This window comes from Pinus tabuliformis, chromosome 2_1, assembly GCF_031772625.1.
Source record: "Pinus tabuliformis cultivar Carrire ecotype Pingquan chromosome 2_1, CPIR1, whole genome shotgun sequence".
Classification (NCBI taxonomy): domain Eukaryota; kingdom Viridiplantae; phylum Streptophyta; class Pinopsida; order Pinales; family Pinaceae; genus Pinus; species Pinus tabuliformis.
The window spans coordinates 803938864-803949617 of record NC_142299.1 but is presented as its reverse complement, the minus strand read 5'-3'; the positions used below and the strand labels follow the sequence as shown (position 1 = coordinate 803949617).

Below are 10754 nucleotides of genomic sequence, written 5' to 3'. Positions count from 1 at the left end.
ACCAGACCATTCTTTTATCAGCTTATCCCAAGTAAAGCATCCCAGCCTATGAAAAGTGAGGATCAACGGCAGAGGAAACGAGAACTCCCGGGCACAAGAAATAGGATCATAACCAATGAGCATACTAGCTCCCGAGCAAAGATTCCAGCTAAAATACTTCATGAAGAAATGATGCACTTTCCTGAGACTCTGCCAAATCGACGATCCCCTCCTGATACCAATGGACCGCCTCCTGTACCAATATTCAATACTCTTGCCCCGAAGGTATTTTGCCTTTATAATCTTACTCCATGGTCCGTCGCCAAAGATACCTCGATGAAGAGATTTACATAGAAGGGCATTTCCGAAGGTGCGCAAATCCAACAGGCCCCATCCACCGGCACTTTTTGGTTTCGAAATAGCCGAGAGCTTAACAAGATGAATTTTGTTCTGAAATGAATGGCCTCCCCACAGGAAATTTGCAATCAATCTGTTCATATGGTTTATAGTGCTAGCGGGGAGATAGAAAATATGAGCCCAATAGACTGAAAGTTGAGTAAGGACGGCCTGTACAAGGATGAATCTGCCAGCCAGAGAAAGAAATTTTAACTCCCATGCTGAAATCCTTTTATAAAACCGATCTATTAGCCATAGCCAGTCCATATTTGAGTTCCCTTTTGCCTTTAAGGAGAAACCCAAGTATTTAAACCCTTGCTTTATTGAAAGAGGAGCAATACTCATCAGATCAGATATCCAGAGAACAATCTCCATATTTGAATCATTATGAAACAAGGAGGATTTTTCCTTATTGATAAACAGGCCTGAACAAAGAATCATTTTCTTATAATATTAATTTGTTATATCTCAATTTTTTTGTTAAATACTTCCCGCAGTTATCTTTGAACAAAGAGTCATTTTGTTACAATATTAATTTGTTAGGCTGAACATATACACATATATTAAAATCTATTTTCATATTTTCTTGTGAAGAATGCCAATTGCTATATTGACATCAGAAAATAATGTCAATGGCTATATTTGCATCATAAGTGTTTCTTCGGAAAACTACATCTCTTGAAATGGTTTGTCGTTCCAGCCTTATCAACATTTACTACTTATTTATTAAAATCATCAAACTCAAACTTCCACTTAGCACTTTGATTTTTTAGTTGCCATTAGCACAAAATTTACAATCGATTTAATTAATTACCTTGAGCATACAGTTTAACTAGATTGTAGAATTAGGTTTCCAACTCTAGATTAGACCGAATTTATAATCAAAATTAAAATACAAACTGATTGTGTTTTTAAATCTAAAATACCTCTGAACTTGAAAAAATTGTGAAACCTAACAAATCATTGAAGAAAGAAGCTCAAATATCTGCATCTCTCTTTTCCCTATGCTTCCACGACTTTTTTATCCATTCAAGTTACCCTCTATTATTTCCCCTCACTGTTGTTGCTTCTGCATGTGTATACCGTCATTGAATGATTGATTTTGTAAAGTTGTTTCATTGCATCTCCTTATAGCGGATATGTTCAATTAGCCGTGCTAAAATGTGTAACAGATCAACATTTATAACAATTCAGTCTGTTCTTCCATTTTACGGACTAACCAAAAGCTCCATTGCTTCTTTCTTTTCTTTAAACAAACAATGTGTGTAACATGCGCCAAAGTCTATATCTTGAGAACACCGATGGCGCGTAGCTTGGTCATATAAATAAATATGAGGCTAAACACAGCGGCAACACTAATATGATAATTGTAATTGAATGAAAGATTAATTGTGAAAAAAAATCATTGGACCAGCTAAGATGTACAAAAATAAATGTAAGTGTTTATATATAAAAAAATGGAGAATTCATGCTTCCCACTGCTTGATGATCAAAATATAGGTCGGAGTCATTTTAAAATCCAACTCTCAAGTTGGGTCAGAGGGTTGTTATCAAGGTTTCTTTTTGATTGCAGTCATCCCTCACCTCATCTACACTAATTTTATGTCTTGCAAAAATGTCTGAGTTGTACTATCATCACACTAATATCATCTCTTGATTTTCTGGTTACTGCTACTTCTACAAGCTTTTTGCAAGCAGCTATAGGGCCGTCTCCTAATGGTGTCAAATTAGGCTGTTTCTCAACGCAGAAAGGCCTGGCAATGTCCACTGCTTCTTGATTACTGACCATATTCCACAATCCATCTGATGCCAAAATTAAAAACTCGCAATCAGAAGTTATTTCAATATTTCTAGTCTCTGGTTCAGCCGTTATCCATTGTTTCATGTGTGAGTCGCCTATGGCCCTAGATACAGCTAGAGACCCCTGAACTCGCCAAACCCCATGGCGGAGGTCCACAATTCCACCTAAACTCTCTATCCGTTGTCGCTCGTCCTCCCTCCCAGCTTGATGATCACATGTAAGGGCTTCAGAAGATCCGTTTCTGCTAATAACTGCTCGACAATCCCCAGCATTGGAAACCACTAAGTTACCATCTATAATCAGAGCAGTTGCACAAGCAGTACCGCCGCTGACATTCTGCTTCAAAAATTCTGCATCTGTTTTTAGGTACCCGGCTCTAACAGCTTCTTCGAGAAGGTTCTCTGTTTCATCTTTCATGGCCAGCATAGCATCCACAATATTGTGCCCAATATTTTCGGCAGCGAAATCTGAGGCTTTCCGACCGCTATGACCATCGAAGACGCCGAAGAAGGCCTGTTTGGAATCGCCATGAATATTGAGAATGGCTTTGTGGGTGTCCTCCATCAATTCTCGCCGACCCTTTTTGCTTGAAACCGCATAATGGAGACCCTCCACATTGACCTCCGTTGCCTGCTCTTGTGCTGAGAACAGCGAACTTATGCCCGGCAACTGGGGCCGAATATCCAGCCTCTGCGGACGTTTCCTCTTTAGTGAAGGCGAAGGGCACTTGCGGGCAATCGAATCATTCCCCTCCGGGACATTGACACTGAGCGAGACCGCCTTCATGACTGTACTCTTCCCGCTGTCGCTCCACAGCATATTATCGCTTCTGTTAGTCAGCACAGAACTCAGCCCAGCGCGCACAAAACTATCCTGGATGTCGCCGATACCGGGCGTTTGGAAACTACGATTCCAATGGGAACTTGCGCATACTTCAATATCAGAATCGCGTATAGAGGGGGACTTGCAGGACCCCAAGAGCGAGGGGGAATTTCCTGCTAAAAGGCAGGCCATGCTCACAATCTATGGATGCTGCTGCTACTGTTGATGGTGATGGCAAAGCTTGTTGTTGCCTTCGGAAACCGCACGCAGCAATGAATAAATCCCCCTTTTTGCAGCCTGCCCTCTCTGTTGTTACAATTGAGTTGAATGTCTCGTTTGGAGATCGTCAGATGCTGTGGATCGTAGATGCTCTACTGTGAGTATTTATATTGAAATCAAGCGTTGAAATCGAATCCAAAATCGAGTTGTGTCGTTGGTCAACACCCCCTGTACGCGAATTCGCCACGGAGATGTGAATTACAATCCGTAATACCCTGCCTCTGGGGTGGAACAGGCTGTAATCCTTATTGCGTTTCGTTAGTGAGATGACGTGTCACGCGAGCAAGAGGAAGGATTTTGGTTGAGTAGACGCATTTATTGATGGCACGTTGCAAGCGCTCACGTTGTCGCTGTTAATAATTGGGATGCTTCCCTCATCAATGGCAGCTGTCTTTCCACGTCGAACATAGAACCCAATAAACGTGAAACATGATTAACATGTGAACAACATGGTGGAGGCAATGACATCTCAACACGCAGAAGAGCTAAATATAAAACTAAATTCATTCCTAACAACTAGGATAGCCAGATAAACCACATGCTCCATTTATGTCACTGCAATATTGCCGAAAGAATCATGCTATTCACCGGTTGATCAAAGCGCTAACCGCAATGGAAGACCAAGGTCCACTCAGAGATACTCTCTGTGGCAATGGAAGAACGAAGGTCCAACATACTCAGAGTTACCCTCATTATAAATAGAAATTGTACTTACATGTGAAGAGTTCCACAGCTTGTGTCCCCAAGGTGCTGGATGCCATCACCATCAATTGTCCTTTGTTTTTCAAGAACATGTTCACCGAATGCGGAAAGTATACGATTCTATATCATTGTATAGACATTTAATTATAGACTTTGTAATTAAATTGTAAATGGTTAAAGCGAAGTCACATTTTTGGTTTGGTATGATTTTGATAAAGTGAAGAAAAAATATTTGAGAAATTAAGTTTGTAACGGTCAAGTGTCGGGATTTGGGTATTCCAAGTTTTAAAAAGTGTTGAATTTATTTCTATTATTAAAAACGAAGAAATAATTCAAGCACTAATATTATTAAATTAAAAAAAAAATGATTAAAATACTAATATTATCAAATTTTTTGAAAAAATAACCAATTACCAAAAGAATAACCATCCAATAAAATTATAGCCTCGTTAAACAAATTGTGCGCGTAGACAACCATTTGGGTAAGGGTTAAAGGATTTGGTCAATGTTGAGGAGGTGAAACGTGAATTAGAGATCACACAGTTAAACACATAAAACACCGAATTTGTCTTCATTTGATGGCTTGAACAGGTTTTTATACACAGCAAGGAAACTTCTGGAGTTCGGTGGGGCGGTGGCTTCTCCAGGAAGCTATCCATTTGTCAATGCATCCACCGAATTCTAGATGAAGTTATCCAACACTCGAGATATCTGTTGAATCCTCTAGAGGTGTCTAGCTACTGCATTAATGGCGGGTGGTTGGAATTAATATCTTCCAACACTCCCCCTTAATTCCAACCATATACAATATATAAGACACTGTAAACATACTCTTAATTGACATGCCTGCTGGTCTAAGTCTCAGCTAGGCTTACATTATAGTCTTGATTTTCTACAACACATAACTTACTTCTACAAAACTCAAATTTTGCCTTCCCAAGAGGCTTAGTGAATATGTCAGCTACATTCTCATTTGTATTACAGTACATTAGAGAAATTTCTTTTGATTGGACCTTTTCTCTTACAAAATGATATTGTGTGTCTATATGTTTTGACCTTGCATGACATACATGATTGTTCCCCAATTTGATGGTGCTTTGATTGTCACATCTGATCACTGTAGGTTCTTGTTAACCTTCACCAACATCTTCAATTATTCTTCTAAGCCATATAGCTTCACAGGTGCCACTGCATAATGCTTTATATTCTGCTTCAGTTGATGACAAGGAAATTGTTGCCTGTTTCTTACTACTCCATGATATAGCTCCCGATCCTATGTTGAAAACGTATCCAGTGGTGTATCTCCTGTCATCTGGATTTCCAGCCCAGTTAGAATCAAAATGACCTGTCAATTCAACATTACAAGCATTAGTATATTCAATACCAAAATTGATAGTTCCCTTTAAGTATCAAAGGACCCTTTTTGCAGTTGTCCAATGGCTTTCATGAGGCTTAGCCATGAATTGACTAAGTATGCTTACTGGATAAGCAATGTCTGGTCTGGTGGTAGTGAGATAATTCGAACTTCCCACCAATTGTCAATACAATGTTCCATTCACCTCTTTTGTTCCATCATCACTTCTTAATTTGATATTTTGTTCCAATGGAGTACTCACTGCTTTACTTCCATTCGTATGAAATCTCTTTAGTACTTCATTTGTATATTTGCTTTGTGTGATTATGGTTCTCCCATCATTTCTCCATACTTCAAGACCTAGACAATAGTGCAACTCACCAAGATCCTTCATCTCAAATTCTTGTGATAACTTCATTTTTATATCTGTAATTAATTTATCAGCACTCCCTGTTATTATTAGATCATCAACATATATAGAGAGCAATACTATATCCCCATTTCTATTTGTTTTGACATACAAATTAGGATCATTTTTACTCCTTTTAAATCCTTGCTGAAAGAAGAATTTGTCAATTTTCTCATACCAATATCTGGGGGCCTGTTTTAGTCCATATAATGCCTTTTTTAACTTGCATACAAGATGTTCTCAACCCTTTTTTACAAATCCTTCTGGTTTAACAAGATAAATCTCTTCTTTTAAGTCACCATCTAGAAAAGCTGACTTTACATCTAATTGATGTAGCTTCCAATCATATTTAGTTGCCAATGCTATCATTATTCTGATTGTATTCGTTTTTGCAACCGGAGCAAAGGTATCTTAATAATCTATTCCTTCTTTTTGTGAATAACCTTTTGCAACCAATCTTGCCTTATACTTGTCTATGCTACCGTCTGCATTAAATTTTGTCTTGTACAACCATTTTGATCCTATAGGGACTTTATTTTCAGGTAGTTCCCAAGTTTCATTTTTCATTATAAAGTCATATTCTACTTTCATAGCTTCCATCCATTCTTTATGATTTTTGGCTTGTTCATAATTTAAGGGCTCAAAAACAGTCATTACTTGAGACATTAAAGCATAATCTTTATACCTGATGGGGGCTTGAATTTGTTATGTTGACCTTCTTAGAGGTTCATTACTTTGTGGAGTACCTTCTCCTTTTATTCTCTGTGGAGTGCCTTCATTTCTTTGTGGACTTTGATTCCTTGATGTGTCTTTTGGGATGTCAATGTGTTCTTGTTCTTGAGTTGATTCCACAACTTCTTCTTCTTCCTTAAAGTTTTCATAAGACTGCCATGTATTATGTTCATCTTCTTTTATTTGTTTATCTATATGCTGATGAAATATAACATCTCTACTTGCAAAGACCTCGTGAGTACTTGGATCATACATTTTATATGCTTTTTGATCAGTGCAATATCCAATAAAAATACATTTGATGGCTTTGGCATCTAACTTTCTCCTATCCTCTTTAGGAATATGAGCAAAGACCTTGCATCCAAATATCCTTAAATGACTAACTTTAGGTTTAAAACCATAAAATGCTTCAAATGGTGTTTTGTGCTTAAGATACTTAGTAGGGCTTCTATTTTTAAGATATACAGCTGTATTAATGGCTTCAGCGCAAAAACTATTAGAAAGTCCTTTACTTTTTAACATACTTCGAGCACATTCAACTAATGTTCTATTCTCTCTTTCAGCTACTCTATTTTGTTGAGGTGTATGTGGTACTGTAAATTGTTGCATAATTCCATTTTGTTTGCAATATTTGATAAAAGATCCTGAAGTGTATTCACCACCTTTATCTGATTGAAGAATTTTAATGCTCTTTCCTGTTTGCTTTTCAACCATACTCTTGAATTCTTTAAAGTATTCAAACACGTCACTTTTGTTCCTTATAACGTACACCCAGGTGTATCTAGTGCTATCATCAATAAATATAAGAAAGTAATATGCTCCACCAAGTGACTTAGTTTGCATTGGACCACATACATCAACATGCACTAGTTCAAGTATTTCACATTTTCTTTTATTTTCATGCACAGGAAATTCTTCCCTATGTTGTTTTCCTAGTGCACAACCTTCACATTCAAAGTGTTCACCTTTAATAATTGGAAGACCTTCTACCATCAGTTTCTTTTGTAGTAATATTAGGTCATTTTGATTTAAGTGTCTGTACCTTTGATGCCAAAGTTCTATAGTTGACATGCCTGTTGATGCCAAAGCTTGATGCCCATTCTTCATTACATCCAACTTGTATAAGCCTCCAACTCTCATTCCTTTTGCAACAACTTTGTAGTTATCCTGCACATCCTTTACCAAACAATGTGATTTCACAAATTCAACTTTTAAATGTTGATCTGTGATGGTAGAGACTGAAATTAAGTTCTTCTTTAATCCAAGAACATAAACCACATTTTGAATTTGTTTTTCTTGTCCATTAGGCATCATAACACTTATATTACCATATCCTTTAATTTCATGTGATCTATTATCTCCTAAATAGATGTGTCCACCATTATTAATCTCATGATAAGTATCAAACCAATCTCTTTTGCATGACATATGGATTGATGCACCAGAATCTATAAACCAAGCATTATCATCATCAGTTTCTGCTGATAAAGCAGCATTGGACACAAACAATTTAAGATTGCTAACATCTTGACTAATTGCTTCATCTCTATCAACATAATTTCCTGAATGCCTTCTTTGTTTAAATTGATCAGACCTCCTTTTCATGCAATTCTTAGCAAAATGACCAGGTTTTCCACAGTAATAACACACATCATCTCTACTTGATTTGGCATTTGTCCTTGGTAAAGGGGTACCTTGAAATGATTTTACCTGTGGATTTTTGCCTTTATTTTTCTCCCACTGTTTTCCTTTGAAGGACTGCTTCCCTTTGGCCATCAATGCCAAATCTGAATTGGGAGATTTCTGTTTAATGCTTCTTCTCCACTCTTCTTCCTGCATAAGTATACCTGCCAACTCATCAAAAGTAGGAGCCTTCTCTCTAGCTGAAAGACCAGTGATAAACATTTGATATTCATCAAGCATTCCATTTAATGTCACAGTAACCAAGTCTGTACTAGATATTGATTCACCAATGTCACCTAATTTATCCTTTAGATCTTTAATTCTAGAAATAAAATCACTAACACTTTCATTTTCTTCCATCTTAATTGAAAGAAGCTTACTCTTTAAATACAATATTCGATTTGTAGTCTTCGTCTCATACAAATTTTTGAGAGTGTCCCATGTCTCCTTGGATGTTTTGCACTCTCTAATGTGTGGAATAATGTTGTCCTTAACCGTCATCCGCAAAAGCACCTTTGCTTTGTTTTCCTGTCGTTCCCAATCTTGAATTGCAGCATCTATGGCTTGAGGGGAAACTGGCTTAACTTCAGCTCCAGACACAATCGCCTATGTATTGTTGCCTTCCATCAAAGTCTGCAACTTAAACTTCCAATTTGCATAATTTTCACCATCTAACTTGTTAGAGTCAGATAAATAAGATTCTGCCAATATATTAGCCATTTTCAAGAAGCTTATAAATCCTTAAGTACCAACCACCAAGATACAAATTTTTCACAAATATAAACCCTCAATCATAAAATTTTATCCAATATATGGCTGCCTTCTTTTGTTTTTTGCTTTTTTATTTATTTTTTATATATATCACCAATAATAACACCCCCTCTTTTTTCTTTTAAGAATCAAGATAAGTACTTTTGCATAAAATTAACCGCAGGTTTAAATGAACTACAAAAACATGATTCCGTTCCTCAACCGTATTCAATTAATCCCTCCTAAATCTCAACAAATATAACCTAAACTTCAGTCTATAATTATAAATTGTTGTAATAGCTCAGTTCATCGAATATTTCTATCTCTCCATCACTGAGTTCTGGAATGACTGAACGGAACTGCAAGAAACATTACAAAAAATTTACAGCCTTGAATTCTTAAATAGCCGCCCAGTTGATCCGGATCTTGGGAGGAGGCCCCCAAGATCTAAAATATTGAAATGGATCTTAGGAGGAGAGACCCCCAAGATCTGAAAACTTGCATTGCCAGAAGAAAAATAGGAGAATGCCCAATAAACAAAACCACAAAGAAACTTTTTATTAAAACCCACTGATCCGGATTTAAACAGGAACGCAACAAATTATAGAGATAACCATATACACAAAGATGCAGTGGAAATAATACTTCATTTCATTTTTTTTTAAAATGGAAAATACTGAAATATGCTTACAACCAGAAATGGAAACAAACCAGTTAGGGCGATGGTAGCTTATCTCTGAGAAGAGATGTGTGGCTACATGCCTCTGAACTGTAAAGGCTACATTGTGGCGGACAATCTGTCCTTTTACAAAATGTGACTTGTTACTTATAGTATTTTTCAATTACAATACCACGGGTCAATTCCATGGGTGAATGAATACCATGGGTGGATTTTACAATACCACGGGGGGATGCCATTTACAATAGCATGGGTAAATTCCATGGGTCGATGAATAATATGGGTGGATGAGTACCATGGGTGGATTTTACAATACCAAGGGCGGATACCATTTACAATACCATGGGTAAATTCCATGGGTAGATGAATAATATGGGTGGATGAGTACCATGGGTTGATGCCATTTTCCATTCGGATCATTCCTTCCTCCTTAAGAAGCAATGGTCCCCATTGCGTAAAGTTCCCTCCTGCGAAGCCTTTGTGGAATATGAAGAACCACTGAAGATAAGGGTTTTATGTGGTTAACCCAAAACCCTGATAAACGAAGATCCGAGGATAGAGATACCCTGTAATGCTTGTGACCAACTATGATTCTGACAGTGTGCGGCCTAGCAAATGGACTTCGATGACAAGGATTTTATGCGGTTGACCCATAACCATGATGTTGGTTGCTGATGAAGTAGCAAGTGCCTACATAGCCTGGGGTGGGAGGGCACGTCTCCAAATAACCCAAGCCGAATGTTGCTATGTTGAAAATGATGAATGTGAAGCAGGTTCCTACTAAAGTGGGTTGGGAGGGCACGTCTCCAATGGAAACCCACCCCAAATGCTGCTCCAAAGTTAAAATGGACATAACTTGGCCAATATAACTCAGAATATTTATAATAACATGTTTTTAGAAGCAAAAGGATCATTTTGCATATTCCCATGAGTTTGAAATCCTTATCTGGACACTCTGAGATCTCAGATTCACGCTGCAACAGTTCCACCGTCACAAAATTTTAGATAAAATAGCTGATTTTAAAGCAGCGATATCTACCACATCCGAACTTCGATTCAACCCATTTTTTTTGAAATTGGGTGATTTTTCGAGAGGAATCTAGATTTGGCATTTGTTTTTGTAAATTTTGTACCAAATGTTTCAGATCTGAACTGCAAAGTCGCCGCC

The 10754-nt window shown here is 37.5% G+C and overlaps 1 pseudogene; it reads right to left on the bottom strand.

The window, feature by feature from the left end:
- Positions 1 to 1760: 1760 nt before the first annotated feature.
- Positions 1761 to 3340, bottom strand: LOC149203015 (putative protein phosphatase 2C 53 pseudogene; annotated as a pseudogene).
- Between the last annotated feature and the right edge of the window lie 7414 nt (positions 3341 to 10754).